The sequence below is a fragment of the Schistocerca cancellata genome, chromosome 4 (assembly GCF_023864275.1).
Source record: "Schistocerca cancellata isolate TAMUIC-IGC-003103 chromosome 4, iqSchCanc2.1, whole genome shotgun sequence".
Classification (NCBI taxonomy): Eukaryota; Metazoa; Arthropoda; class Insecta; order Orthoptera; family Acrididae; genus Schistocerca; species Schistocerca cancellata.
Window position 1 is genome coordinate 571,350,558 of NC_064629.1, and position 27,246 is coordinate 571,377,803.

Sequence of the window (27,246 nt, forward strand, 5' to 3'; positions counted from 1 at the left end):
TGTGTCTCAGAAGGAAACTGAATTTTGCTCACTATGGATAACCACTGAACAGGAATGGAGAACAAAGAATTGGATATGACTCTTATTGTGTGGTGTAGATGGACATTGACGAGTCAAGTATGGGAGCTAATTGACCAGACAGCAGAATGATATTCATCTGTTGACTCTATTAATCCTAAAATAGTAGTTCTTAGGGGACACGCATCTGCTCCCCATGAAGTTACATCTAGGCTTTGCGATGAGTTGTTGCGGTTTTTGAGCTTAGCAGTCAGTTCCAAAGTTCACTGTGGTAAGTTAAGGATCTGTTTGTGGTGCTTGGAAGTAGGGCTGTATGGAAATAACCACAGTAGGAAAAAAAGAGTAGCCAGTAGTAGGATTGTGTGAAAATGAGAAACCTGGACAAAAACAGTAATCCCCAGGAAATTTCAGTCTAATTAGCCATGGAGGTGTCTTCAATTTGGTGAGAAAGTGTGTTGATGTTTAGATCCTGTAGAGCTACGAAACTGTATGTATGTTGACTACATTTTCCTCTGTTCCAAATAGTCTCAGACATATTCTGTAGGATCAATATTGGGGGATTTGGTGGGCCAGTCAGGTATGGCAGGGTGCCTGAGTGTTCATCAAGCAAAGAATGTACGTGTGCAGCCCTATGAACATGGCTGCTGTGGTCCTGGAAGATGTGTGTATTCACAGCATTCCCATTATGAATATGCAGAAAAAAGGACAATACATAGTCACTGAAAATGTTGAAATAAACATCTGGTTCGTATTTACAGTATCCTGAATGATAGGGCCGAAGTCATGGTACAAAGGAACACCCTCCAAATAGCACAAATACGTCTCTGGTCAGCACTACATCCTCCATGCAGTGTGGGTGAAACGCCTCCTTGGGTCATCAATTTGCAGTGCCTTTTATCATTTGAAAACTGGCAAAATTGTTACTTGTCAGACCACAATACATACCTCCAGTCAACTAATGCGCAGTTTTTCAGTTGTTTGACCCACTGAACTGCAGCTTCATGTGCCACTGCAAACATTGCCCTTCTGCAAGATACTTGGCTCCAAATGTCCATGTTCACTTGGAAACTGGTTGAAATCAGTCTACATTCACAGACAGCAGCAATTCCTGTAGGGTTTGAAACTGATTCCCATGAACAAGGTGTGGCACTTACCTTCAGTCCCTGTTGGTTAGGATCATTTAATGACCACTGCTCTTATCCCATATTAGGTGTCTGCTAATGATACATAATTTCTTGTAGACACATTGGGCAGCCCATGCTGACACATCCAACAAATCAACCAACTTCATGGTTTGGTCATGGGCACCACCAAACATAATAGCTCTTTCCTGTCATTCTATCATTTTTCCATGCCAAATTATCTTACACACAACTATCTGGGAGAGGCACACCACTTCACTGTCATTACGTAAATCAACAGATGTCCAAATACAGCTATCATTATTACCTGTCAAAAGCAGATAAACAGTGGTGAATAAGTGAGCATATAACAAGAGGTGGGGTATCTATACCTAGTCTCAGAACATGTACAGGTTGTACCATAATTAATGGTGAAAATGGATACAATTGAAAATCATGATATTAGAAACGAAAATGTCTCGGTAAAGATAAGTCTGCAAATGACCCGTGTGCAAGATAACTACAACTTTCTGGTTACCAGCCACCACAGACTTTATTCTGGGTAAATGTCATTCCAATTAGGAAAAGGTAACAATACCATACTGCATTAAGAAAAGTTGTTAGATATACTTTGGTAGAAGTGCAGATGTTTTCAGTGAATGCAATGACTACTAGTTAAAGGAAGAGTTCAAAGTGTTGTCCTTGCACTCAGATACAGGCATGTACCCTTTGCCAAAATGAGTTTTGAATCCTTTGAAACAGTACACTCCTGGATCATTTCAAAATTCTTTGGCTGCTGATAACCGTGCAGTTGAGCGTCCCACAAACCAAGCATAAATCATCATCATCATCATCATCATCATCATCAAAACTGACTAGCACTGACAAGACTTTGCTCCAGTTCTTCGACTGTGTTAACCATTTTTAAAGTGGCCTAAACACAGAAATCAGGTGATCACACAGATCAGGTGATCTTGGAGCCACAATACATGTCCTCTGCACCCAATCCATCTTTGATCACACAGGCGTGTTAGATGTCATCTCACCATAGCAGTACAATATGCTGTTTCTCCATCATGTGTCTAACACATCCTCTGGTGTTGTCCTAAGGGAACATCCTCAAGCAATCCTGCAAGATGCTGCTTCAGAAACTGAAGGTAATTCTGCATATTGAGTTTTTCTGGTAACATGTAGTAAGCTAATCACCTAGTACTCCTAACTACACACTCATTGAGAAATGTTGCTGATATGGAGACACGCAGAGCATGTGGGTTCAAGCCTAGGTGACTCCAAATCTGATCATTATGATAATTAAACACACCATCACTAATGAACCCTGCCTCTTGCGGGATAATGCCTGCTGTGTTAAATATAGCTGGCTGCATGTTGGCATCACTGCCTAGAAAGTGCAATCTGTGAATCACCAAGTTATTTTATTCAAGCTATGTGCTATAGGGGACATTCATATCTGCTATATGTGGACCCATGTAATTTAGAGAACACACTACGGAAGTTCTGGACTATCTCAACAGTAATTTTACTATCACACTGTTGTGGTCGATGTCTCCTGTAGTATAAAAGCATTTTACAACAGCGTATCTGTCACTGTCACTATACCACAATTTTGTGTAGGGCCTGTAGAAACGTGATGAAGATGAGTTGACCTTCAGGCTGATAAAGAGTAGGTTTGTCATACACTACCTCTGCTTAACACCTACTCGGATCTATCAAGCTGTAACCTTATAAATATACAGTTACTGTTTGATATACACCAAGTGAGATGTTACTATGTTAAAATACTGGACTCACATTCAGGAGGGTGGCAGCGTAACTCCCAACTGGCCATCCAGATTTAGGCTTACTACGACTTCCCTAAATCATGTCAGACAAGTGTTCCTTTCAAAAGGAGATGGCTCATTTCCTTTCCTATTCTACCCCCGTCTATGCTAGCACAGTCTGTCTGTCTGTCTCTCTCTCTCTCTCTCTCCCCTCCCTCCCCCTCTCCCTCCCCCCTTTCCCTCCCTCCCCCACCTCTAACACTATGAACACAACATTATAACCTACACTAACTCATCTACACCAAAAATATAAGAAATACACTTATTACCTAGAGAAGAGTTGCCAACATTACAAGTAACAGGGAAAGTCATCAATTCACCACATGAAGAAGTTCAATGTTGCTTCAGGTGAAACAACTTTTCTCTTTATCAAAGCCAGATCTGCCGATCTTTGCACTGTGGTGTCAGAGGGAGTCCCAAATGATTTTAGCGCTGAAAGAAGTTCTTATAGCTTTGGTGTTTGAGTGAAAAGCCATTTCACAACAATCTTTTATAACTGGTCAATGCATAGAGCATAGTGCATCATTTGCTTCCCACATATTTTTACTGTGTTTCGTGGCGATCAGTTCAGCAGAAAATTCTCAATATTACTTTCACATAAACTGGGATTTTGAAGTGGCTGTTCCACTGTTAGACTGTTATGTATTTTTTCACTAGTGACAGGCGCAATATATGATAGGAGATACTTGTATGGTAAGTGTGTGTCAGTGAGATTTACACCGTACTTTGCAAGTCACTGAATGGTGTCTGGCTGTGGGTACTTCTAGTACCTCGAACTGACCCAGCTTACCTGTTCCACTTGTAAATGGCGTGTGGGAAGAATGATTGTTGGTAATTCCCAGTATTAGCTCTAATTTCTCAAATTTTTTCATTGTGGTCATTTCACAAGATGTATATGGGAGGAATTAATATGTTGTCTGACTCTTCCCGGAAAGAAATCTCTTGAAATATCAACAGTAAACCTCTCTGTGATGCAAAACGCTTCTCTTGTAGCGTCTGCCCTTTTTGAGCTCTGTAACACTCTCGCGCTGACTAAACGATGCCGTGACGAAAAGCGTCACTCTTTGTTGTATCTTTTCTATCTCTTCCTGGCGCGTCTCGTAATTAAAGGCTCTGAGGCGGAGCCGTCCCAAAATATGTATTAATATAATTTTAATTAAAATCCATGGAGAAGAAATAAAAACTTTGAGGTTCGCCGATGACATTGTAATTCTGTGAGAGACAGCAAAGGACCTGGAAGTGCAGTTGAACGGAATGGACAGTGTCTTGAAAGGAGGATATAAGATGAACATCAACAAAAGCAAAACGAGGATAATGGAATGTAGTCGAATTAAATCGGGTGATGCTGAGGGAATTAGATTTGGAAATGAGACACTTAAAGTAGTAAACGACTTTTGCTATTTGGGGAGCAAAGTAACTGATGATGGTCGAAGTAGAGAGGATATTAAATGTAGACAGGCAATGGCAAGGAAAGCGTTTCTGAAGAAGAGAAATTTGTTAACATCGAGTATAGATTTAAGTGTCAGGAAGTCGTTCCTGAAAGTATTTGTATGGAGTGTAGCCATGTATGGAAGTGAAACGTGGACGATAAATAGTTTAGACAAGAAGAGAATAGAAGCTATCGAAATGTGGTGGTACAGAAGAATGCTGAAGATTAGATGGGTAGATCACATAACTAATGAGGAGGTATTGAATAGAATTGGGGAGAAGAGAAATTTGTGGCACAACTTGACTAGAAGAAGGGATCGGTTGGTAGGACATGTTCTGAGGCATCAAGGATACACCAATTTAGTATTGGACGGCAGCGTGGAGGGTAAAAATCGTAGAGGGAGACCAAGAGATGAATACACTAAGCAGATTCAGAAGGATGTAGGTTGCAGTAGGTACTGGGAGATGAAGAAGCTTGCACAGGATAGAGTAGCATGGAGAGCTGCATCAAACCAGTCTCTGGACTGAAGACCACAACAACAACAACAACAATATAAATTTCTGAACAAGTTACATCATCAGGAATACCTGCTTTATGGCCGACCCGTAGGCCGGTCTCGGATCTACGATATTGACAAATTGGGGAAAAACTTGATAGTAACACAATAAATTGAAACAAGAAGAAGAAGAAGAAGAAGAAGAAGAAGATACCACATCTGTCCTTTTTTTTTAGGTTTCCTAAGGACCCTGAAAGGCATATACCATCATGTTACTAAACTGTGTCGTCAGGATTTGCTTGCAACTACATGTGTATTAATGATTAATATTTCGTTTTAGGATTGGAAAATGGCTAGTGAATAGCAGACGAGAAGATCTTATGAAAAAAGGCTCTGTTTACCTTTATTATAATGTTAAGCTTTGTTCGCTACACTTCGAACCAAACCAGTTCATGAATGCAGATAATAATAAACTCGTGTGGAATGCAGTACCTACACTATTTGACATCCCGAATAAGCTATCTCAACTGACGATGAAGAGGAAACTGCCACAAAGGTTCGATAATCCGTCTAAAGCTGTAAAACAGTCCTATGGCACAGAAGCAACCAGTTCAACTCTCCATATTTCAGTGCCGTATTCATCTGAATCTCCATATTTCAGTGCCGTGTTCATCTGAATCCTCAACACAGATCTGCTTTGACGATGAAGTGGTTAGTTTAAGTACAGTTCTTCTTGTCTTTCCAAAGCGTGTGAAGTGTTAAGAATGGTCGGCCCGTGTAGCCGTGCGGTTCTAGGCGCTTCAGTCTGGAACCGCGTGACCGCTACGGTCGCAGGTTCGAATCCTGCCTCGGGCACGGATGTGTATGATGTCCTTAGGTTAGTTAGGTTTAATTAGTTCTAAGTTCTAGGCGACTGGTGACCTCAGAAATTAAGTCGTATAGTGCTCAGAGCCATTTGAACCATTTTTTTGTTAAGAATGTGCAGATCGCAAGACTTTGTGCAAAACTATTACGGCACTTGGAAAGTGCCTATCATTCTACGTACAGACAGAAGACAGACAGAGAAGTGAAGAAGCACAAACAAATTTTGAAGACTATTGGATTTCGATATTTCAAAAATGATGCCCTTGACTTCTTGTTAAGTCAGATTAGAATGCTATTGAAGGACAAACGTGCTGCAAGATGGAAAGACGGAAAATAAGTTGTTTGCTCTAAATTTATTATACTACAGTACTCGGGCACAGGTTTGTCAGAATGTTTCATGCTTCCACAAGTGCGTACATTACAGAGGGATGTGTAAGGCATACAAATAAAATGTGGGATAAGTGACAATATTTTGTCCTTTTTAAAGCAGAAAGTACATCATTTCTCCGATACTGCTAAATTAGTGAATATGTCATTGGATGAAATATCTCTAATGGCAAATATAACATTGACAGCAATTATGATAGTGTTATTGACTTTGAGGACTTGGGGTTTACATGCACAGCATATTTCTCTCACTATTTGACGGTTACTTGTCCCACTTAAAATAATATAATAAGGTAACAGGCGACAATGACTAAAACACAGCAGGCCTACGGAACGACAAATGAGGTGTCGATCCCTTTTGCTAATAGAGGTACATGTCTATGCTTCGTACTTGTGAATCTGTGTGTTTATATGCTCTTGATATCAATGTGGTAAGCTGCAGTTCTATCCAACATCGTAAGTGTTTCTTCACGAATGAGTTGTAGCTTGCCATCGGATTCATGATTTTCATCCCTACTTGCGCTTATTTTAGGATCATTTTTAGAAACATCTGAGTCTTCTGTTATTACACAAACTCTTGGAGGCAAAAAAATAATTCAAATATTTAGTAAATCACGTAGGAAAGGTATGCAAAACAAACAATATGCTTACGACGCACCTGACGTTCTTTTCTCGCCGCTTGGAGCGCTAGTGTCGTCCGGCTGTCAAACGGTAACAACGTTTATAGCAGCGAGTGTTGCGATTGTTGTGTTAGACTCTGATAAGTATTACCATCAAGGGAGAGTTTCACGAACAATTAGTACAACAAAGCGCGCGAAATATGATACGTTACTTTAGTTTCCTTGTTTGCTAACGGTGTTCGCGATTAACGTACGTTATTTTTGTGATTGTGTTTCGTTTTGTGAGGGTACTGTGCCTAAGCTACACTATAATCCGTTCATCATAAGAATAAACCTGATGTTAACACTGCACTATGTATTCTTCCGCCTTTGCTGGAACTTCATTGGATTTCCGTTTCACGTGGGACTGCAGCCAAGCTGTCTCGAGTACTGTCAACTACGATAATAAGGGTACGTTTTGTGCTGCACGTTACGCGCACATCGACTGGGCGGTAATACGGGACAACACCTTTACCGCCGCATTTAACATAGACAGCACTGGCTGGTCAGCTGGTACAGCTAGCCAGCAGTGACGTGGCCAGCTGCAGTTCACACGTAAAAAGAGACGAGCAGAGGAGCAATACAGCTCCGAATGTCATTTAATTTTTTAATAGAATGAAATAATGCACTGCAAATATCCCAGAATACGCTCCTTAGACGAATAGACGAAAACCGCAACACGTTATCGTTTTTAGCCAACGAACTATTGTAATTAAAAACAAGAATGATGAAAATTCCTCACTTAACCACAGGGTAATTTTTCTGATTAAGCTGTGTGTAACGTAAGAGAGTATTGAAGGATTTCACAATATAGTCAATAGTGACAAACAGTGATAGTGCCCTGGACTGGGGATGATATCACAGACTTAAAAAATTTTCACGCAAAGGCGAAGAAACACAGTTCTGTGTGAAAAACGTTTAAACGGTTTTATTGAATTTTCAATGCTAGGGAAAGTCGACATGTGTCACTAGGCAGTGCTTACCGCCGTAACATAAAGACATACAACGAAAAGTCTCAAAAACCGGTATACCTTGAGTAAACTGATATGTTGCATTAAATTTTGCGGCAAATTCGGGCTGGCCTTAAGGGACCATGGCGAAACAGAAAATTTCAAGAACCCAGGAATTTTTCGAGGACTAGTTGATCTGATGGCAGAACTTGACGGCGTCTTGAAGCAGCTCATCGAAAAATCGGCAAACCAGGTTTCCTTACGCCTCTCTAAAACAATTCAAAATGAACTGTTGGAATCAATTTACAAGGTATGCCTACATCTGATAAGGAATGAACTATCGAAGACAAATTCCTTGCTATCGAAGTTGACGAAACCACTGACTGTGCAAATTTGTCACAACTGGTAGTAATAATTCGCTATGAGCTGCTGGGGAAAATTAACGAAAGATTTATTTCCTTTGTACGAGCAACAAGTCACACTGCAGAAGATGTAATTGCAGCTGTTCTCAGCGAACTAGAGAAGATGAACATAAATGAAACACCTGAGAAACTGATAGCTCAGTGTTACGACGGTGCTCCTGTTATGAGTGGTCACAAAAGTGAAGCTCAAATCAGGATTAAAGAGGTGTATAAAATGTTCACTTTATTCACTGTACGCAAATCAGTCAAATTTAATTGTTGAACATTGTGTGACAGGCAATAAGCAAGTGCGGATCTTCTTCAGCAACTTGGAAGGAATTTGTACCTTATTTCCCAAGTCTCCTAAACACATAGCCGTCCTTGATGCGATAGTGAAGGAACTTATTCCTGCTTATCCTCAGTCCATCAGAAGGAATTTCAAATCGCGGAATGTAACTACTACACTCCTGGAAATGGAAAAAAGAACACATTGACACCGATGTGTCAGACCCACCATACTTGCTCCGGACACTGCGAGAGGGCTGTACAAGCAATGATCACACGCACGGCACAGCGGACACACCAGGAACCGCGGTGTTGGCCGTCGAATGGCGCTAGCTGCGCAGCATTTGTGCACCGCCGCCGTCAGTGTCAGCCAGTTTGCCGTGGCATACGGAGCTCCATCGCAGTCTTTAACACTGGTAGCATGCCGCGACAGCGTGGACGTGAACCGTATGTGCAGTTGACGGACTTTGAGCGAGGGCGTATAGTGGGCATGCGGGAGGCCGGGTGGACGTACCGCCGAATTGCTCAACACGTGGGGCGTGAGGTCTCCACAGTACATCGATGTTGTCGCCAGTGGTCGGCGGAAGGTGCACGTGCCCGTCGACCTGGGACCGGACCGCAGCGACGCACGGATGCACGCCAAGACCGTAGGATCCTACGCAGTGCCGTAGGGGACCGCACCGCCACTTCCCAGCAAATTAGGGACACTGTTGCTCCTGGGGTATCGTCGAGGACCATTCGCAACCGTCTCCATGAAGCTGGGCTACGGTCCCGCACACCGTTAGGCCGTCTTCCGCTCACGCCCCAACATCGTGCAGCCCGCCTCCAGTGGTGTCGCGACAGGCGTGAATGGAGGGACGAATGGAGACGTGTCGTCTTCAGCGATGAAAGTCGCTTCTGCCTTGGTGCCAATGATGGTCGTATGCGTGTTTGGCGCCGTGCAGGTGAGCGCCACAATCAGGACTGCATACGACCGAGGCACACCGGGCCAACACCCGGCATCATGGTGTGGGGAGCGATCTCCTACACTGGCCGTACACCACTGGTGATCGTCGAGGGGACACTGAATAGTGCACGGTACATCCAAACCGTCATCGAACCCATCGTTCTACCATTCCTAGACCGGCAAGGGAACTTGCTGTTCCAACAGGACAATGCACGTCCGCATGTATCCCGTGCCACCCAACGTGCTCTAGAAGGTGTAAGTCAACTACCCTGGCCAGCAAGATCTCTGGATCTGTCCCCCATTGAGCATGTTTGGGACTGGATGAAGCGTCGTCTCACGCGGTCTGCACGTCCAGCACGAACGCTGGTCCAACTGAGGCGCCAGGTGGAAATGGCATGGCAAGCCGTTCCACAGGACTACATCCAGCATCTCTACGATCGTCTTCATGGGAGAATAGCAGCCTGCATTGCTGCGAAAGGTGGATATACACTGTACTAGTGCCGACATTGTGCATGCTCTGTTGCCTGTGTCTATGTGCCTGTGGTTCTGTCAGTGTGATCATGTGATGTATCTGACCCCAGGAATGTGTCAATAAAGTTTCCCCTTCCTGGGACAATGAATTCACGGTGTTCTTAATTCAATTTCCAGGAGTGTATACACAAATACAAGAAGGAAGTTGTTGAGTGCATAGAGAGAGTCATTGATGGTGATCGTAATGATTACAAGACAATAAACAAGGCTATGGGGCTCAAGGGTTTCCTCTTTCGGCTACTTTTTTTTGTTGTTGATAAAGTCATGTCTCATTGTGACATTCCCTTCTACAAACTCCATCAAAGGAATATTGATGCAATGAAAATTGTTGAAAACGTATGTTAGTTTGCAGCTTCTGTCCAGCATGTTAGGGCCTCAATGGACACTGACGATTACTGGGAACAGGAAGAGCCAACTGCAAAAGGAGGTCGTTTCACTGAATCAAGAATGGCGTGTGTACGAGACGTCTGTGACTTCATCATGACTCAGATCAGTGATCGACTCAGTTTTTACGATCACTTGTCAGTTGCACAACTCTTTGAATCGTCATTGTTTTCCAAACAGAAAACTGTTTTCCCAGAAAAAGGACTGGATGTAGCTGTCAATTTGTTTAAAGTACAATGTTTAGAGTGTGTGTATGAATTCCTACAGGACAAAACTGCTGAGGTCATCGATTCCTAGACTTAACACACTACTTAAACTAAATTATGCTAAGAACAACACACACGACCATACCCGAGGGAGGACTCGAACCTCCCGCGGTATCCGTGACATGGCGCCTCTAACCGAGTGGCTACAGTGTTTAGCCTTACAATATGAACTGAATGTGCCCTACAGCTGAAATTATGTTACGAAAGCGTCATGTGCTTTGACTTTGTTGAACTTTTTTTATGAACACAATTTGGCAAAAGCGTTTCCTAAAAGTGTTAAACATCTGCAAATAATAGTAACCTTTCCAATGACAATAGGAGAGGCAGAACGCTGTTTCCATACATTAGGCGAGTGAAAACGTTTATGTGCAATATTATGAATGAGGACAGATTTTGTGCACTTGCGATGTGTTATCTCGAAAAAGAGCTACTGAATCAGCCAAATTTCAATGAAATGGTCATAGAACATTTTGCGGTGCAGAAGGGGAGACGAGCTGATTTCGTCTACAAACAAATGAATTTAGGTAAGCAAAAGTGCGTTAATAGATGATAAGAAGCAATTCATTTGTTGACACTATCAGTTTAGTTTACGAAATTAAAGGTTAGTGACATGTTTAGTCATTGACGTCACATTTTCCAAAACGCATCCTCATTCATATTACGGCTTCTTGCCCTAAATGTCAAATTCGCCGATACTTTAGCAGAAGAAATCGTACTAAAAGCTACACCTTTGGGAGAGATCTTTGATTCGCTAGAGCACTTAAAATGCATAAATTCATAATATACAAATGTAAATAGTACGACAAATACGGTACGTAATTGAACATGGTGGTTGGTCATGTCAGCCAGTCACAGGACAAGACCCGTGATGGAAACATCACTGTTTAGTCACGCGAACTCAAACGCCGCGATCTGAGCATATTAAACGTCCAAAGCTTGGAAATAAAAACACCAGAAACATTAAGCGTGCAGCGAAGATAACTTATACCGCATTAAAGATCTCTCGCGTCTTTAAATACTATTTGTTGTGGCAAACCGTCGGGAAATTCAACGGCAAGGGACAAATACGCTATCTATAGATTTTATCTTGGAGTTAGCTTTCGATGTTATTTAGCAGTTGTCTATAAAAGGGAAAGAAGATACAGTCCGTAAGCGTTTGGCTACAGTAAGATATCCCCCCCCCCCCCCAAAATATGGGTTGTGGTGACATGCAGTTCTGTAGCGTAGCTCGAGTCTAGGTCAGTTCCGATCGATTGATGTCGCAGCCTTCCCCAGTATGGAAACCACGAGAAGCGCCTGATCTCTGCTACGTGTCCTATGTAACTGCTACGGGCCGCAGCTTAACCCTGCGGCAGGCGCCCTTAAGATTGTTGAGTCAGCGGGCGTGTGCGGCACTCAGTGCCGCCTACATTTAAATACATAAAAAATCAGTTTTTTAATTTTTTGGTGGAATTAATTATTCATTGTTTATAACATTATTCTTAACAGCAACTTTTAATATGATCTGTATACATATATCCAAGGTGAATGGGAAATTTAAAATTGTTACAGAATATCTGACATACGTTTCCAGGATATTTCCTAAGCGCTACTTTAATAACAAATTCTAAATTAATTATAATCACAGATATGATTCGATTGTTTACCATTGTTAAACCAAGTTTTACAAAAACGTGTAATATGTATAAAAACTTTGTAGTAATAATAAAGAATAAGGCAGCCAGTAAATACCCATCAAGAATCACACACTTTCTTCCTCTGGAGAAGCTCTGCAATCATTACATGTGACAACATTGCGGCAATGTTGCTTGCAAACGAATCTTTTGCAAGTGACAGTGGTTTTATTATTTTTTTTTACCACCACAAAGATGACAAAGATGGCACCTCCCACACCTTCTTACAGTCTCATCGTGATTGGCGGGTAATTGATTGATGAGTTGACAGAAATCCTTGAATATCTAGTGGCAGAGTAGAGAGCTGAGCCCTTTCTTTCAAATGGCAGTCCATCAGAGCCAAGGCCAGGTTTGTTAGGTAGGTTTTTCTTCTGAATCTTGTGTAGAGTAGGATGTACACATATAATCCACAGTATCGACTCCACCTTTTGTTACATTTTAGTCCAAATTTACAACAGACTTACCTGTAGCGGTGTCGATTTCAGCAGTTTCATTCATTGACGACAGGAAAAGCACAGCCTTTTTCGATTTTGTTTGGCACGAAACAAGACAGAATTCATCTTGAAATCCGAAAAGACAACTTCCAATTTCTCGCGATCTGTTGGGCAAAAATTCCGGAGGAATTTCCTTCTTGTTCTTTTTCAATTTTCCAATGAACTTTAGCCCATTTTCTAAAAGATGCTGGGCTACAGGGTGTAAGGTGTCAGGCAAATCCAACACCTTCCATGAAGACCCTGACATGATAAGCAAATCCAGTAGTATGTCACATAGCTCCGAATAAATCGTGACATTAAATTAACCAAAGTAATACGAGTAACGAGTGAGCAAATGGAATACCGCAGACTAACACAAGAATGCCTAAATGCATGTCATACCTTCCCACCATGAGACAGACGCAGTTCCGAGGGGAGAAACGAGAACAGAAGCCGAGAGCAGAACCATGTTAAGCTAGAAGGCCCTACGATAAGGGACGGACTGGACACCCACGTCGCCAGCTAACCACTAGGACCACCCCAGCAGCAAGTTTTAGCGTGAGACTTTTTCGCATCTCTGTTACGTCAGGACCACCCCCCAGCCCATGTTAAAAGCTAGAGCCCTCCAGACGAACAGTATAGATCTTACGATAACACAAAAAGGGCCACCCCCCCAGCCGCAAGTTTTAGCGTGAGACTTTTTTGCGTCTGTTACGTTAGGACCACCCCCCAGCCCATGTTAAAAGCTAGAGCCCTCCAGACGAACAGTATAGATCTTACGATAACACAAAAAGGGCCACCCCCCCAGCCGCAAGTTTTAGCGTGAGACTTTTTTGCGTCTGTTACGTTAGGACCACCCCCCAGCCCATGTTAAAAGATAGAGCCCTCCAGAAGAACAATATAGATCTTACTATAACACTAAAGGACCACACCAGCTGCAAGTTTTAGCGTGAAACTTTTTCACGTCTCTGTTACGTTGCAAACTTTAAAAATATTGGCCCACCACGAAAAGTATAACGTTTCTCATTGGATAGACAGAATTTTTGTGGGCGGAGCTTAAGGTTAACATTGAGACCCTGATTGGTCAGATGAAAACACAGCCAGATAGTTTTTTTAAACCAACTTCGGTAAATTGTAGTAAGGAGAAGTTAGGAGAGAGTTGCTTCCGAGACGGCGAGGTGAGCGGAGCTGTGCTGCCCGCCGCCCGCTGACGAACACCGACTAGGTAATGAACGCACGCGATGCCGCATAACAGCGCATAAAGCTTCACTCAGAACTGCAAAAGTCTCAACTGAAAAAGCACAGGTACCAAAAATGCACTGGTACCATGGAAAAAAAAGCACTGGTCTCACAAGGTATTGAGATTACGAGTGACGGAAAACACCAATGATGGCTCTGACATCCAGTTCTTCTCTCGTTGATGGCAGCTGCCGCAGCATGTGAGAAGGAGTCACTGGCAAGTAGGGCGGAAGTGGGAGTAAGCTGGCACGCCGTTCGCCCTCTCGTGTGAGGGTGTAGGGCAGGACCGGGGACAGCATCTCCATAGCAATGTCCTCGTCGAGGTCAGTGGTCGGCACCGGAGGCGTCAGCGGAGCGATCGAAAATGACGGCCGCACAGGTCCTGATAGGCGTCATATGAGTATTAATCAGTTGTTCAATAATGTCATATCTTTGCTCCCGTGCTGTTACATGTGAGTGAGCAGCGATGTTGTTTGCTGTGTCACAGGGTTAGGTTGTCATCTTTGGTGTGCGCGTAGGCGCAGTAGCAGACAGTGGTTAGCTGTGGCGAAGTGAGGAAGCAGTTGTAATGTTATGTTTCAAATGTAAAGTCTCAATTTATCGATGTGTTTATTTAAGATAATTATTTAATGGTAACAGATCTGAGAAGGAGGAAGTGTAATGGAAACTTCTATTTACTTGAAGAGGAATTATAAAGTAACTGTTTTGAAGTCACTCTTTTATCATTGAAGCGCCATTTTTCACCTACCTTTCTCTTACAATTTTTAACTGATCATGGTTTTTCCAAAAGTATTCTATGTTAACCGGGGACCTAGAAACGACGGAGAGGCTCCGTCCCCGACGCAGCTGCAATGATCCACAACTCCACAACGACTACCGCAGTCCACTTCACCCCTCCGCCGCCCCACACCGAACCCAGGGTTATTGTGCGGTTCGGCCCCCGGTGCCCCCCCTCCCCACCCCCCCAGGGAACGTCTCACACCAGACGAGTGTAACCCCTATGTTTGCGTGGTAGAGTAATGGTGGTGTATGTGTGCGTGGAGAACTTGTTTGCACAGCAATCGCCGACATCGTGTAGCTGAGGCGGAATAAGGGGAACAAGCCCGCATTCGCCGAGGCAGATGGAAAACCGACTAAAAACCATCCACAGACTGGCCGGCTCACCGGACCTCGACCCAAGTCCGCCGGGCGGATTCGTGCCGGAGACAAGGCGCTCCTTCCCACTCCGGAAAGCCGTGCGTTAGACCGCTCAGCTTTTTTCAAAAGTAGAAAAGGAACCAAGTGTGTTCCGAAAATACTTTTCATTCTGTTCAAAATTCTTGCAGTCAGATTATTCATTTTACCAGTATTAAAGGCTTGCCTTCTCATTACGATTGTTCAGTTTTTTACTACGATTCGTTATTACTTCTGCACAGCTCTTATTATTCAAAATAGAGTACGTCGGCCGTATTTTTATTATGTAAAGAGAACTTTCACTTGGCGATACCTTTATACAATACGGGCGACGTAGGAGTATTTTGAGAAACAGTCAGGAATTGTATACTGCTCCGTCTTAATTATTATTATAATTTGGCGCAACGTGAATTTGTCTACTAACACTACACATCTCTTTTAAGATTTGACATCTGTTGTTCTCGACGTTGTCTTTTACATTTGTGATTTGTCTTTATATTTTTTATATTACCATGCCACCTAGTACGTTTGTCAGTAAAGCACGCTCTACTATGAATTCGCAAAAATCTGACTTGCAAAATGCAACCGACAGCAACAATACCTCTGCTTATCATTCTGTTGCTACTAATACTAACCACATTTCTGACGTAATAATGGAAGACGCTGGGTCTTTGCACTCAGATGGTCAATGCACGAACACTGTAGACACTCTTGATCCTGACATGACTCCGTATTCTGATAATAATGTTTGTGGTAATACTGATATTTTATTTTCTGGCTACAGTAATTGCACACAGATAATTATGGAAGATTCACTGCCTTTGACAAAATCCGACACCCAGCCTCGACACAACTTCTCCGACAATTCTGTTACGCAACAGCGTTCTCTGACAACCAACAGTTCACATTCTTTTTCTCAGTCAGTTTTAGAACGCGTATTGCAAGCTATTAGGACATTATTTGACGAAAACAATAAACGTTTTGAGGAACAATCCACTCGTTTTGCTGAGGAACTTAAAGAAAACAACAAGACACTTACGAAACATTTTGATGAACAATTCACTCGTTTTGACGAACTTAAAAACATTAACGAGTCCCTTACAAAGTAATTTCAAGAAGTTAATGACAAATGTTCTAAAAATCATGAATCTCTTACAGAACGTTTTGATGCACATGCTACTCATTTGGAAGAGCTTAATCACAAATGCGACGAGCATAAAAAACCTTTAAATGCGTTACGTGGCAATCAGAAAGCACTCTCTGACGAGTTAAAAGACAGCCACAAAACTTTAACAGACCGTATAAACAATATTTCAGCCGCGGTTACCAATGTCACATCTCGTTTAAGCGCACTAACTATAGCTCATGTCAACTTTAACCAGCGTGTTTCAGACAGAGAAGTAGCCGCTGATGAAAAACTTAGTATCGTTTCTGAAACTCAGCGACAAGACAAAGCCCTGTTTATTGCTAAAATTAGGAAGTACTCAGTGAAGTTTTTGCTACTCTGCAAAAGAAAACGTCTAGTCATGCTGTACAGTTACAGGCATTTAAAGCTGATACTACTAAAATCCACGACCAATAATACAATCTCAAAACGGAATATGATGAACTCGCCGACACAGTAGCGCACTTAAAATTAAACCATGACCATCAGTGTGAATCCACACTGAAGAATATCAATCACTTGAAAAATTTCGACAGCGACAAATCTATATTAATCGCCAAATCAAACAGAAACTTAATAAAATTAATGCTCGCCTTTCTGACTATCAGAACGATTCCATTTCTCAGGACTGCTCACATAATTTTGCCACGCATTGTACCGATCAGAATACAGACAGAACATTCTCCGCAACCTCAGCTTACTAAACCGGCCAGAGAAAGAGACTTTTTACAGTCACATGGCAACACTGGCACCTTTTTCAACTGATAGCATTCTTTTGATAATTTTAGAGCCGATGGATTCGACTTCAAGCATTTTTTATCTGTCAGGAAATTCAAAGTGTTTCGTAATGGTCCTAGTTGTCTACATTCCTTGGACTGCAATCAGCAATTCACCTATTCTTTGCCGCTAAACTGACCTGTCTGTCATAAATTCGAATTTATTTGCAGCTTTTTCGACGGAGAATCGTCAACGAGAGTGCGCCCTATTGCACGGCAATGTTTTTCGGTTGAGGAATTCCAAAGCGCCTTCCTCGCAGCGTACTGGTCTGAGACGACACAGCGCGCAGAAAAGATACACCTAATCTTCGAATGCATGGCATTGGAGAGTAAAAGATACAGAATCTTCCGGATAACTAGACCTGAAGAAATTGTGTCTAACAAAAAACTGGCAGAGGGACTCCTTGAACTATTTAAGGACTGGTTGGCTTTACTAGATATACGGTGAGCGATACCGCAGAATAAACCTAGTTTCGGTGCGGGCAGTGGCGGGTAAGACCTAAGCTGTTTTAGCTTCCCTGTTAAAATCAATCAGTCAATCAAAAGACAGATTACTTAATTTACCAAATTTCAACAACTCCAATTTTGAGACGTTAAAGCGATACTTTGAATACATGGTACAACAAAACCAGCAATTAATTGAGACGTTTAGCCCGTCAGGTTTGATTCCCCTCTGCATTTCAAAACTTCCAGCAAATCTGGAAAGTGCGTTAAGAGCAGGTCAACAAACATCTAACATACATGCGTTTCGTGACGTTTTACAATTACTTGACATTGATCACTCATTTTCTTAACGGAATAATAATAATAACTTTTCTAACAACACTCGTAATTTTCACTACAATCACAGCGGTTTTCATTCTTGCACATTTTTCAGTCGCAATAAGGGTAACTATTTTGGGAACGCAAGGCGTAATAGGAATTTTGACAACAACAGCCAGAATTTTAATGGTAATCAGCAACGGCATTTTCTGCGGAACCAAGGTTTTTCTAATGACTACCAACAGCAGAATCACAGTTTTCAACAGTCTAGTCAGCAATATGCTAATCAGGACAACACATAAGTCAGCCTTTGCCGCAACAGCTGTCATAGCAGCACTCATTTTCGCTAAACGATTCTGACAATATTTTTGTACACAGGAACAATTTCCTTAGCAACAGACAGCAGCCGTACCAGCAAACTTCTATGGCAGTGCCCAGCATTTTCAAGGTCACAATGGGAATTGTTGCGGGTTGGCAGGAGAGCCAACACCGGGTACTAGAGGAAGCCGAAAGGCACGCGTTTTAGCCCACGCAGGCTGCCGTGAGGTCTGGAACAGGACAAGGAATTTAGACTTTAGAAAAACCGACGTAGCAGGTGGTATACTTAACTTTAATCCATTAATGATGAGCGTCGCTCTTGACGGTACATGATTACAGTATCAATAGTAACTGGTACTGGCGCCTTCCTAGGTCGTAGCAAATGACATAGCTGAAGGCTATGCTAACTATCGTCTCGACAAATGAGAGCGTATTTTGTCAGTGAACCATCGCTAGAAAAGTCGGTTGTACAACTGGGGCGAGTGCTAGGAAGTCTCTCTAGACCTGCCGTGTGGCGGCGCTCGGTCTGCAATCACTGATAAAGGCGACACGCGGGTCCGACGTATACTAACGGACCGCGGCCGATTTAAAGGCTACCACCTAGCAAGTGTGGTGTCTGGCGGTGACACCACAGGAATAAACAGGATAAACAGGGAAATAGAAATTTTATTCATAATTACAGGAATAAAGGGTACTTTAATAACAACGAGTCTTTATTCTTAAACGAACAAGATTCACATTTCAATCCGCGACAAGGTAATCAAAACCATTCAGAACCCTAGCGCACTGTTCAAATAATTGAAGTCGCATCTGCCAATGTACGGAACAGTACAGACGCTACGAAACAATGACCAGCGGATCAGGCGTCAGATGATGCCGACGCCGCACCAGCACAAGGTACATCGCATTCTGCAGATATTATAGAGCATATGATCCACTTGAAAGTCGTCAGGGATTTACCGTTACGTAAATCTGACCAGCCTCTGAATCATTTTATCATCCTGTTGTTACCATTCAAGTTGGCAAAAACATATTAAAAGCAGTTCTGGATTCTGGTTCACCTGTTACTGTCATGAGTGGCCCAGCATTCAATCGGTGCAATTCTGATGATTCTTATCCGATGTTCTCTCCCAATAAAATCAAAATGAATGGTACTATACCTGGTGAAAGTGTTGAAGTCAAAGAATTTCACGAATAGGACACAGTCACACAGCTTTACAGACAACACACTTACACTGTGATCTGGATTACTGCCTGACTGGTATCACTACAGCCTATTTGTCTTTCTTATCTTATTACGTTGGCCTTGCACTTATATTTGGATTTACAATGCTGTTACTCAGGATTTTTTACCATTTATCTGATGCTATCCATAGCCTGTTGCTTTCGCACATATTTTGTCTACTGTCAGAAGCAATATTTGCTCACGGCTACAATTTCCTTTTCTCAGGATATATTGTCATTGCGAGTGTTTTGTGTACAGTAATGGATGTTTTGCACTTATGGCTACGAAGTATTTTGAGTCTGGTAGACAACTGATGTTGACAGAACAGGGAATTTTATTTTGGTGTACTTCAGATGAGTTATATTATGAAGTTAATTGCATATTTGTGTATTCGATGAAGAAGATTACTGATGATATTTAATGAGGTATAGCCTATTATTATGATTTATGTAGGTTACGTATATGATGTATTATGTGACGAGATGATGATAATGATGACGATGAATAACACTGAGGTAATGGTTAGGGTTCAGGGACCCTATTTTTGTTGAATCGATTTTATTTCACATGATGATATTTCGGGTTTATGAACCATGGACCATGGACCTTGCCGTTGGTGGGGAGGCTTGCGTGCCTCAGCGATACAGATAGCTGTACCGTAGGTACAACCACAACGGAGGGGTATCTGTTGAGAGGCCAGACAAACATGTGGTTCCTGAAGAGGGGCAGCAGCCTTTTCAGTAGTTGCAAGGGCAACAGTCTGGATGATTGACTGATCTGGCCTTGTAACAATAACCAAAACGGCCTTGCTGTGCTGGTACTGCGAACGGCTGAAAGCAAGGGGAAACTACGGCCGTAATTTTTCCCGAGGGCATGCAGATTTACTGTATGATTAAATGATGATGGCGTCCTCTTGGGTAAAATATTCCGGAGGTAAAATAGTCACCCATGCGGATCTCCGTGCGGGGACTACTCAAGAGGATGTCGTTATCAGGAGAAAGAAAACTGGCGTTCTACGGATCGGAGCGTGGAATGTCAGATCCCTTAATCGGGCAGGTAGGTTAGAAAATTTGAAAAGGGAAATGGATAGGTTAAAGTTAGATATAGTGGGAATTAGTGAAGTTCGGTGGCAGGAGGAACAAGACTTCTGGTCAGGTGACTACAGGGTTATAAACACAAAGTCAAATAGGGGTAATGCAGGAGTAGGTTTAATAATGAATAGGAAAACAGGAACGCGGGTAAGCTACTACAAACAGCATAGTGAACGCATTATTGTGGCCAAGATAGATACGAAGCCCACACCTACTACAGTAGTACAAGTTTATACGCCAACTAGCTCTGCAGATGACGAAGAAATTGAAGAAATGTATGATGAAATAAAAGAAATTATTCAGATAGTGAAGGGAGATGAAAATTTGATAGTCATGGGTGACTGGAATTCGAGTGTAGGAAAAGGGAGAGAAGGAAACGTAGTAGGTGAATATGGATTGGGGCTAAGAAATGAAAGAGGAAGCCGCCTGGTAGAATTTTGCACAGAGCACAACTTAATCATAGCTAACACTTGGTTTAAGAATCATGATAGAAGGTTGTATACATGGAAGAACCCTGGAGATACTAAAAGGTATCAGATACATTATATAATGGTAAGACAGAGATTTAGGAACCAGGTTTTAAATTGTAAGACATTTCCAGGGGCAGATGTGGACTCTGACCACAATCTATTGGTTATGACCTGTAGATTAAAACTGAAGAAACTGCAAAAAGGTGGGAATTTAAGGAGATGGGACCTGGATAAACTGAAAGAACCAGAGGTTGTACAGAGTTTGAGGGAGAGCATAAGGGAACAATTGACAGGAATGGGGGAAAGAAATACAGTAGAAGAAGAATGGGTAGCTTTGAGGGGTGAAGTAGTGAAGGCAGCAGAGGATAAATTAGGTAAAAAGACGAGGGCTAGTAGAAATCCTTGGGTAACAGAAGAAATACTGAATTTAATTGATGAAAGGAGAAAATATAAAAATGCAATAAATGGAGCAGACAAAAAGGAATACAAACGTCTCAAAAATGAGATCAACAGGAAGTGCAAAATGGCTAAACAGGGATGGCTAGAGGACAAATGTAAGGATGTAGAGGCTTATCTCACTAGCGGTAAGATAGATACTGCCTACAGGAAAATTAAAGAGACCTTTGGAGAAAAGAGAACCACTTGTATGAACATCAAGAGCTCAGATGGAAACCCAGTTCTAAGCAAAGAAGGGAAAGCCGAAAGGTGGAAGGAGTATATAGAGGGTCTATACAAGGGCGATGTACTTGAGGACAATATTATGGAAATGGAAGAGGATGTAGATGAAGATGAAATGGGAGATACAATACTGCGTGAAGAGTTTGACAGAGCACTGAAAGACCTGAGTCGAAACAAGGCCCCCGGAGTAGACAACATTCCATTGGAACTACTGACGGCCTTGGGAGAGCCAGTCCTGACAAAACTCTACCATCTGGTGAGCAAGATGTATGAAACAGGCGAAATACCCTCAGACTTCAAGAAGAATATAATAATTGCAATCCCAAAGAAAGCAGGTGTTGACAGATGTGAGAATTACCGAACAATCAGTTTAATAAGCCACAGCTGCAAAATACTAACACGAATTCTTTACAGACGAATGGAAAAACTAGTAGAAGCCGACCTCGGGGAAGATCAGTTTGGATTCCGTAGAAATACTGGAACACGTGAGGCAATACTGACCTTACGACTTATCTTAGAAGAAAGATTAAGGAAAGGCAAACCTACGTTTCTAGCATTTGTAGACTTAGAGAAAGCTTTTGACAATGTTGACTGGAATACTCTCTTTCAAATTCTAAAGGTGGCAGGGGTAAAATACAGGGAGCGAAAGGCTATTTACAATTTGTACAGAAACCAGATGGCAGTTATAAGAGTCGAGGGACATGAAAGGGAAGCAGTGGTTGGGAAGGGAGTAAGACAGGGTTGTAGCCTCTCCCCGATGTTATTCAATCTGTATATTGAGCAAGCAGTAAAGGAAACAAAAGAAAAATTCGGAGTAGGTATTAAAATCCATGGAGAAGAAATAAAAAGTTTGAGGTTCGCCGATGACATTGTAATTCTGTCAGAGACAGCAAAGGACTTGGAAGAACAGTTGAACGGAATGGACAGTGTCCTGAAGGGAGGATATAAGATGAACATCAACAAAAGCAAAACGAGGATAATGGAATGTAGTCGAATTAAGTCGGGTGATGTTGAGGGTATTAGATTAGGAAATGAGACGCTTAAAGTAGTAAAGGAGTTTTGCTATTTGGGGAGCAAAATAACTGATGATGGTCGAAGTAGAGAGGATATAAAATGTAGACTGGCAATGGCAAGGAAAGCGTTTCTGAAGAAGAGAAATTTGATAACATCGAGTATAGATTTAAGTGTCAGGAAGTCATTTCTGAAAGTATTTGTATGGAGTGTAGCCATGTATGGAAGTGAAACATGGACGATAAATAGTTTGGACAAGAAGAGAATAGAAGCTTTCGAAATGTGGTGCTACAGAAGAATGCTGAAGATTAGATGGGTAGATCACATAACTAATGAGGAGGTACTGAATAGGATTGGGGAGAAGAGGAGTTTGTGGCACAATTTGACGAGAAGAAGGGATCGTTTGGTAGGACATGTTCTGAGGCATCAAGGGATCACCAATTTAGTATTGGAGGGCAGTGTGGAGGGTAAAAATCGTAGGGGGAGACCAAGAGATGAATACACTAAGCAGATTCAGAAGGACGTAGGTTGCAGTAGGTACTGGGAGATGAAGAATCTTGCACAGGATAGAGTAGCATGGAGAGCTGCATCAAACCAGTCTCAGGACTGAAGACCACAACAACAACAACAAGTATAAAAGATGAGTTTGGATCAGTCATGGCAGGTTGACAATAGTAACTGTTTTACAGCTATTTGTTACTGAAACGTCCTCTTCGAAAAATTATACATGACTTTGCTTAAACTGACACACAATATTTTTTTAGCGCAACGCAGTCTGACTTTCAGTAATCCCTACAAGAGAATGGCCCTGACTAAATTAACCTATACGTTTCACAAATCACTTACCTCACAAAAATCTTCGTTACTCGAACTACTGCAATACAGCGAGCGCTACTACTGCCAGCTAAATAAAAGATTCAAACTACGGAAGGCACTAACTACTGATAGGCATAGTTAGCAAATGAAAGATTTTAATAGAGAAAAAAATGTATTTACCTTAATAGTCATAATATATATAGCAGTTCATGACATCCATTCTTACAAATGTACTGTTTCTGATGGACACACCTCCAGATTATCGATTCTCAAAAATCGGCCATCTCACTACCCCACATCCACCACTGCTGGCGGCTCGCCTCCAACTGTGCAACGCTATGCGCTGTTAACAGCCAACAGCCCAACACTACAATAGCCAACAACAATGCAAACCAGCCACAGACTGCACACAGCACAGCCAGTGATTTTCATACGGAGCGCTACGTGGCGTTACCAATATAAAAACCTAAACAGCCTACTTACATAGCCCGATGCTCCCTACAAAAAAAATTTTACAAATTGTTTTGGGCAGTGGCCAATACAGATTTGAAAAAAATTTTTCATAATTACAATAACAAAGAAATCAAATGCACACACTTATTGATACAATGTTGGTCAAAAGCTAAAATTTTCTCACAGTTCATAAAGACAGTCCTGATCATCCATCACAGTAGAATTGCAGTGTTTTTTTTCAAAGTCTGAGCAGTAAAAGAAAATGCACACGGAAGTAGTGGTTTTCCATGCAGTCTTGAACAAGTAGTGTTGTCCTTCCAACGGAAAGACAGTGCTGACTCTTGACATGCAGACAGGTAATGGGCCACAACAGAGCAAACCCACAGCAGAGTCAGTCCAAGTTCAAGAATATTGGTAGGTAGGTCGTCACAGAGTAGACCCACTGTAGTCCTGGTAGCCCACTGTAGTCCTGGTAGCCACCAGAGGTGCAGATCCACTGCAGTCCTTGTAGAAATAATGGTATTGTTGGGTCATCAAAGGTGTAGACCCACTGCAGTCCTTGTAGAAATAATGGTATTGGTGGGCCATCAAAGATGCAACCCCGCTGTAGTCCTTGTAGAGATGGCTAGGAGCCATCCGTTGCGACTGTGCAAGTGCATAATCGCCATCGAAGAGTCTTGCGGAGAATATAGCAAGTCCATAAACCACCACTTGTGCACTCACAAAGTTTTTTTCTAATTGTCCTTAGAACCAGCAATGCTGTTAACCAGTCCCTTGCTGAATAATTAACACACGTCCAAACACTAACAGTCCCAACTGCTCACATACTGTGCATATGTTATGACCAACAGAAACGTGTGCAGTGAAATGATACTTAATTTGAAGAACTGGTGTCTATACAATTATAAATTTACAACATAAGAATACAATTACAAAGGTACAAAATACATTATTAAAGAACATAACAATGCAGATAACATTTGTAGTAATAGGGGCTTTGCAAAAGAATAGAAATAAACATGTACATCAGTGTCACAACAATTATGACATAAGTACATACATAAAGATCAGAATAACTTTTGAAACATCACCTTCACATATGAGCAACAAAACAGAATAAATAATGTCTAAACATCTTTACAAAGTAAATAACATATTATCAGAAAAATTCTACAATGTAACTCTCATCAGCTAAACACATAAAGACAGGAAAAACACAAATAAACAAGGGTACACAAACATATAGCAGTATAACACAGGAGGAAAGGATAGGGTTTGTTTTCAGTGTAACATTTGGTACTGCAGTTCAACCCAAAACTTCATTCCATAGATCTTTCATCTTATTTCAACATTTGTTTCCACTAAAAAAATCCTATCCAAGCATGTTTTCTGTATTTATATGTTCACATATTTCTTACCTCATTATTTATTTTCCATTATCTTACCTCATCATTTATTTCCAAGAAAATCCTACCTAAACTTGTTGTCTCTAAACCCGACTTTTTTTGTTCATATCCTCTTTCAAAATACTTTTTTGTCCAAACCATTTTCTTATAGCTTCTCAATGCATTTCTTCGAATTCATCACAACTTGTTCTCTTGTATAGGCCACACCATCTTAAGCTAACTTAATTCTACTGAGCTCAGATGCTAAACTAAGGGATGACGCAATACAGCAGCATAAAACAATTAACACAAACAGCAATGACAAAGAAATGCAAATTGGCAAAGCAAGCAGCAGTAAATGTAATAACTTATATCTAAGCATGACAAACCCACAAGCAGAAAAAATAGTACACTAAAGACAACAATGCAGATAAGGGCAATGTATATTCACATCTTAATGTCTATATAATTAAAGTGGTGCACCAGAACTTATTCTATGAAAAATATTACCAAGTAGTTGAAAAGAAAATTATGTATGGAGTTACTGTTATTAATCTCTTCTTATTGTTCTTTCCATTCCAAGTGCTCCTTTTTCGAAGAATATGGATCATAAAATTATTTTTTAATAGATCTGTTTGCAAAAAGTGTTCACATTAGTTAATGCACTTAATTTTATTTTATAAAACCAATGTTGCAGCACAGCTGGAAACCAGATATTAAACAAAATGAGCAAACTCTCAATTGGAAAGACAATAGATGTAAAATGTTTCTCATCATTTCGTTAGGCATTTTAGTAAATATCATAAATTAAGAGATCCACAGTGTAATTATATGTTTTCAAGTTTGAGTGTGTCATATTTGCGATGCTTTCTACAAAGAAATGTCAATAACGAGGATAATGGCCTTTTCTTTTTTCTCCACCTGTGCCTCTGAAAGGCACACACTAATGGCTTTTTTCCAGGTGACTGTCGCGCAGCTGGGTGCCCACGACGCATTACGTGAAGGTGGTCACTTAACTTTCTTACCGAAATATTTACGGCACCAGTTTGCACTACAGTGACAGTCTCATATAAAATTTCACAGGTCGAGAATTTGCGTTACAAATGTGTAGAAACAAAATCCTTTAAATATAATAGTGTCCAAAAAATTTTCATCGGCGTTGTGGTACATTCATGCATTTACACACATTTCATAACTGTTAAAGTACGATTCTTGGTTTCCAACATCCTTTTTCACAAGTCAGAGTCCCTAACCACTACTCATTATTCCTTACCTTATTACACATACAAATATTTGTCGACACTTCTTCAATATTTCATCATAATAAATATGTAGCATAATCAGATTACTCATATAGCATCAGCTTATTGATCTTAAACATAGCTCAACAGCATAATACACATCGTCGTCGTCATAATAACATCATAACAGATCAATCACATCTCAGAATCGTCGCAGCTTCTTTCAATAATTTCAAGACCTTCAATAAAGTCATCTACCTCAAATGTACTTAAAAAATCATGATCCCTTACCAAATACATCATTCTAAGCTCTCATAGCATCACAATGGTTCCGAAAAAATGTGAACAGTTCACAAAGTACAGACAAAATACAATTTCATAAGTATGAAGTTATCCAACTGTGTAATTGCGTAAACATGTGTCACTAACGTAGTAAAAAAAAATGTTTGTTTCTCTCAGTTAAATGATCAGATAGCTGTGTAATTCTGTGTTACAGAAATATGGTACCGATGTGTAAAGTTGTATTCGCAAATACCATATTAGCTAGGGCTCCTTGTGCTTGCCAAACACATGGTACACAAAGTAAGCGTGTACCCCCTGAGGATTAATGTAATTATAACCTCAGGTGTTACAGATTACAGCAATGGAATGAAATGTATCACGGAAAACTTTTTTTGTAATTCAAAAATCTTTAAAAAATAAATGTTTTAAGTACAAAATTA